At 48.3% G+C, this 6,000-nt stretch overlaps 1 long non-coding RNA gene across 1 annotated transcript; it reads right to left on the bottom strand.

Annotated features, from left to right (window-relative positions):
• Positions 1 to 480: 480 nt before the first annotated feature.
• On the bottom strand, positions 481 to 4,988 carry LOC134738158 (uncharacterized). Its single transcript, XR_010123753.1, has 3 exons — positions 4,461 to 4,988; positions 1,607 to 2,131; positions 481 to 1,469 (listed from the first exon to the last, which is right to left on the bottom strand). It is a non-coding gene; the product is annotated as an uncharacterized LOC134738158 (long non-coding RNA).
• Between the last annotated feature and the right edge of the window lie 1,012 nt (positions 4,989 to 6,000).

Here is a 6,000-nt window from a genome sequence, read left to right as displayed (position 1 = left end):
TGGGAGCTGAGGCCTGGCTGGTCAGTGTCTCTCGCACCAGAACTTGTGACCTTAGCATCACAGGAAGACACTGAATAAATAAGGCACAGCTTCTGGGAACATCAACTTTAAGATTAGGAGTGTGTATGGTGGTGTCAAATATTTTTGGTGATGGCTTTTTTTTTTTTTTTTTTGAGACAGAGTCTCGCTCTTGTCACCCAGGCTGGAGTGCGGTGGCACGATCTCGGCTCACTGCAACCTCTGCCTCCCAGGTTCAAGTGATGCTCCTGCCTCAGCCTCCTGAGTAGCTGGGATTACAGGTGCCTGCCACCATGCCCAGCTAATTTTTGTACTTTTAGTAGATATGGGGTTTCGCCATGTTGGCCAGGCTGGTCTTGAACTCCTGACCTCAGATGATCTGCCCGCCTTGGCCTCCCAAAGTGTTGAGATTACAGGCATGAGCCACCGTGCCCAGCCATTTTTTTTTTTTTTTTTAACATTAAAACACGTCTACAACAACATGCGTGAACCTCAAGGACTTCACGCTAAGTGAAATAAGCCAGTCACAGAAGAATGAATAGCGGGTCATTCCACTCCTGTGAGGTTCTTGGAGTAGTCAAATTCACAGAGACAGAGCTGGAATGGGGGTGCTGGAGGCTGGGGCGGGGAGCAGGGAGTTGTTTTGTGGTGAGGAAGGAGCTCTGGAGATGGGCGTGTGATAGCTACACAGCACTGCGAAGGAACTTAATGTCACCAAATGCACACTCAAAAATGGTTAGGATGGTACATTTTATGTTGTATTTTACCCAGTAAGACAACAAAAAGCATACATTATGAAATAAAACTTTTGGTTTTGGTAAAACTCCAGAGAACTCTCCACCTAAGGCTGCCACCTTGAACTGTGTCCACATCCCTCAGGGTCTCTGTCCTCTGTTGCTTGAGCAGCTTTAGTGAGAAAGTTGAGAGAGGTTGTGAGACTGCGCTACCAAGGCCCACTCAGACGAAGATTCGGTTCAACAGAAATGGGGTCCAGTGCCCCGTCCTTGACAGTGCTGGGGGCGCAGCCTCTCCCACTTCCCTGCAGGCAGTGACTCTGGGAGTGCTCCTCCTTCTCTGTAAAATGGGGCTAACAGGCCCTACCCATAGGGTGGGGTGAGGACAGGAGACAATGCCTGTGATGGGCTTGGCATAGTGTCTGTGGCATATTAAGGGACATGCTCAAGGGACATTGGTTTTATGAAGCAGTACCTTCCTCTGGGGCTTTTCTTGGTTAAATGTGGGGTATGTATTAACAACCGCCCTATCCTTTATTCCTCCTGCATCCAATGTGGTGACAATGACCAAAGACAAACCAATACATCTCTTCAGATGTCACAAACGTGACCTGGGGGAGGAATCCTGTTTGGCTTCATCCTGACCACCATTTATAAATTCAGGTCTCCTGAAGGGATAAGGCTGGTTGACTTCGGCTCCGCACTCTCCAGCACAGCCTTGTAAACAGGGGCAAAAGCTGGTTAATGTTTGTTCTTACAACAATTCCCACACACATGCCCTATTGACATCATTCTGCACGGAAATCCCCTCCCGCAGACCCCGCAGTCACCCCTACAGTCCTTCACTGACTCACCATTTATTGGGCAACTGCCAGGAGTTTCAGAAGTGGGACGGCGCCCAAGCTCCCTGGAAGGTCAGGCAGTGGCAGGGTGGCCCCTCGGTCTGTATTTGCCATCCTTAGCTCCTGTCACCGGGCTCAGAGGCATCCGGGTGACCCAGGCATTTCCCTTTGCCTGTCCAGGGAGCCAGAGTCTGCAGACAAGGGTGGGGCTCGCTCTGAAAACGACAGGGGCGAGGGAAGACTCGGGAATGCCAAACCACAGGGAAATGAGAAAATCAGGTCCCCAGCCCCTCCCAGCCTGGGGCAGAATCCTCGGGCAGAGCCATCTGGCAAGGAAGGAGCTTGGAGTGAGAAAAATGCGCTGGAGATGGGCCCCGTCCAGGGAGCGAGGGGTGGAGGGAGGGGCTGCGGGAACATCTGGGTTGGCCAAGTTCCCAGTGGGAAGATGGGGCCAGATTTGTCTTCAGCATTGGGGCGGGCCAGGGGGCCCTCCGCGGAGTGGCGAGGCCTCATCCTCTTTCCCACGGCCATGGAGCACTGCCAGGAAGAGAGAGGGTAAAGGAGCCCATCAGCTGACTGGCAGAGCAGCAGGGCCCCAGGCGGGGTCTTGGTGGCACTCCAACTCTATCTGAGACTTGGAATGGGCCTCCCTTCACAGGAATGTTTACCAAAGTATGTTTTGACTTAAAAACAAAAATCAATTCATGCAATAATTACCAAATGCTTGAAGTATCTTGGTGAACCGTGTTATTACATATCTTTAATGACAAAAGCTGCATAATCACTTATAACATGTCTATGCCTTTATCCATAGTGCAAGAGGGGAAAGAGGGAATTCTGGTCCTTGACAATTGAGAAAACAGAGTCCCCAGAGATGACCTGCCATGTGCGGACAGGCAGAGGAGCCAGGTCCCTGTCTCCTCCCTCAAGTGGGCTGCTCTGGCTCTATCGCCATGGGCCCATCTGACACAATGGGGCGCCCTGGCTCAGTGGGCAGCACCCTCTATCGCCAGTGCAAATGGCCTGTGCCGTCAACAGCACATTAGCCCGGGCAGGCTGGCTTCACTTTCAGGTCTGACAGAGGCCGAAGGGCCTAAAATATCCTGGAATTTCTGGAAGCCCACAGAAGTAACCTGAGAGCCAGAGAAGCCACATTTATAAAACGTGAAACACTGGCCTGGCACGGTGGCTCACGCCTGTAATCCCAGCACTTTGGGAAGCCAAGGCGAGCAGATCACCTGAGGTCAGGAGTTCGAGACCAGCCTGGCCAACATGGCGAAACCTCGTCTCTACTACAAAAATTAGCTGGGTGTGGTGGTGGGCGCCTGTAACCTCAGCTACTCCGGAGGCTGAGGCAGGAGAATCACTTGAGCCCAGGAGGCAGAGGTTGCAGTGAGCCGAATTCGCGCCACTGCACTCCAGCCTGGGCGACAGAGCGAGACTCCATCTCAAAAAAACACATAAAAATAAAAATAAACAAACAAACAAACTGTGAAGCACTGGTTCAGCTCTCCCAGCCCCGGCCTAGGGGGCAGATATGAAATGAACCAAAGTGAAGGCAGACACCCCTGCAACCGAGCGTGGCCTCCAACGCCCTTACCGTGTCCTCAGACTGCGCTTGGGCCTGTGCAGGTTCCCCAAGATAAAAAGCCCTTCCCCTTCTGCTGGGATGTTCCGGTCCTCAAGCCTGGTGACATTTTAAACTAGATGACCTTGGAGCTGGGTGATTATAGAAAAGATCCCTGAACTGGGAGCAAGGAGGAAAGGAAAGCTGGGCTAGGAGACACCAAAACAAGGCCTCCCGAGCAGATGTCCCCTGAGGGAGGAGGAGGCATGGAAGCCATTTTCGACATTTCAGAAAATCTGAAGAACTCATACATTCATGTATAAATTTATAAACTATAAATTATAAATTTATAAATCATACATCTAGCCCACATAAGTTAAAACTCAGTTATCTCACTAAACAAGTTTAATACTATTTTATGATATATGTGGGTAAATCTGATTAGTAAACAGAAAAACCAGTTATTACAAGTCATAGGACAACATTTTTGAAAACCTGAATGCAAGATAAAGTTCCAAATTTCTCTCCTCGGTTTCTCATCGAGCATTTGAAAGACCACTATGTCTCCACCCCTGTATGGAGACACACTAGCCCTGAAAGCACTCTCAAATTCAGGTATTTAAATGTAGTATCATGTTTAGCTCCAAGTCTTGTTTCCCCTTTACATCATATGTGTACTCTATCCTTGAGTTTAGTCTACTACCAAGAAAACAAATCACAATCAGACTTTCACCTACAGGTCCACCTTGAGGTATGCCATAGGTTTACTCTATAAGGATAAGAAAATCCTTTCCTCTTATGCATGAGAAATTGACCTTGGGTTATGTATAGTCTATATCAAATCCTACGAAATTAAAAAAAAAAAAAAAAAAAAAAGCAGGCCAGGCACAGTGGCTCATGCCTGTAATCCCAGCACTTTGGGAGGCCGAGGCGGGCGGATCACCTGAGGTCAGGAGTTCGAGACAAGTCTGGCCAACATGGTGAAATCCCATCTCTACTAAAAATATGAAAAAAAAAAAAAAATTAGTAGGGCATTGGTGGCATGTGCCTGTAATCCCAGCTACCAGAGGGCTGAGGCAGGAGAATCGCTGGAACCCAGGAGGCAGAGGCTACAGTGAGCCGAGATTGCAGCACTCCAGCCTGGACGACAGAGAAAGACTCCATCTCAAAAAAAAAAAAAAAAAAGTAGAAGAAACAGAGGCAGCAAGACCATGTCTCCCTTTCTGCCAACAATTAGGACTTGAACAAATCTGGCTCCTGAGGCTTTTCCCGTTGCTCCCTTTGAAGGGCGTGGCATACCAGGCACAGGACAGTCCATGCAAGCAAATCAACCTTCTCCAAGCATGGAACACTCCACATGTTGAAAGACCCCTGTGGTAGATTAGGTCATCATCCTCTAGGTCGCTACAAGTCATGTGATGAAGGGGATATATTCTAAGTAAATATGAAAACAGATTTGGTTAGCTAATTGGATTTTCCTCTGAATAAATCACCACCTTTATTCAAAAACCAATTATCCATAGGTGTCTCCCAGATACTTCCATCTTCCTGATTTTTAGCCTTTGCCTTCTTGGCCAATTCAGGCTTTTCCCCCCTTTCCAAACTCAGTTCAAAACTTTATTTCTGGCCGGGTGCAGTGGCTCACTCCTATAATCTCAGCACTTCAGGAGGCTGAGCTGAGAGGATCACTTGAGCCCAGGAGTTTAAGACCAGCCTGGACAACAAAGCAAGACCCAGTCTCTACACAAAATAAAAAATAACTAGCCAGGCAAGGTGGTGTACACCTGTAGTTCCAGCTACTCAGGAGGCTGAGATGGATCCTTCGAACCCAGGAGTTCAACAATGCAGTGAGCCGTGATCACGCTACTACACTCCAGCCTGGGCGACAGAGCCAGACCTTGTCTCCAAAACAATAACAAAAAACCTTCTTTCTGAGAAATTTCTGATTTTAAACTCCTGCTTTTGTGGATCTCTCCTTTACTCTGCTTTCTCATTCAACTGACAAGTCAACATTGCACTCGTACTCAATTATGCTGTCACTTCCCTTTTAACCAGATCCTAAGCTACTCTCCACACTGCACACAGAAGGGTCCCCAGGAAGAAGGTGTGGCATGGGCTGGTGGAAAGCTAGGGAACTTACCTAGAGACACAGGAAACCCAGCCTCACTACCCTTGCTTCTCAACCCTGCTCAAAGTCCCTCCTCATTCTCATCAAGAACACCATTGTCCCATCTTGGTTAACATGGTGAAACCCCATCTCTACTAAAAATACAAAAAAATTAGCTGGACATGGCGGGCGCCTGTAGTCCCAGCTACTCAGGAGGCTGAGGCAGGAGAATGGCATGAACCCAGGAGGCGGAGCTTGCAGTGAGCCGAGATCACACCACTGCACTCCAGCCTGGGTGACAGAGCGAGACTCTGTCTCAAAAAAAAAAAAAAACAAAAAACACCATTGTCAGGACCCCTAAAAATCAGAAACCTCTCCCAAGTCCTGATGCCTCTGTAGGAGACTCCACAGGCACTGCCTAAAACAGCCATGAAAACGAATGATGCCTCCAATTCTCAAAGGAGGGAATAAACACTCCCTGCTTCCTGATGCCCTTAGCAGATGTAGCCGGGAACACATCAATGTCTTATCTGCCCCCTTCTGAAGACCATGGCCAACTGTGGTTTTTCTGCCATAAATGTATTTCTGATCAATCATTTCCAACATTGTATGTTATTTACTGTTTAGAAACAAAAGGTTTTATCAAGTTCGGGGAATGGAGTGAGAGGACATTCTATGCTCTACCAGGTCAATAAAAGTAATGTTGCCTTTTCCCATTAGTGTGACCTACAT

The sequence above is a fragment of the Pongo pygmaeus genome, chromosome 15 (genome assembly GCF_028885625.2).
Source record: "Pongo pygmaeus isolate AG05252 chromosome 15, NHGRI_mPonPyg2-v2.0_pri, whole genome shotgun sequence".
Taxonomy (NCBI): Eukaryota; Metazoa; Chordata; class Mammalia; order Primates; family Hominidae; genus Pongo; species Pongo pygmaeus.
The sequence above is the reverse complement of the archived record's forward strand: the minus strand, read 5'-3'. Positions and strand labels throughout refer to the sequence as shown.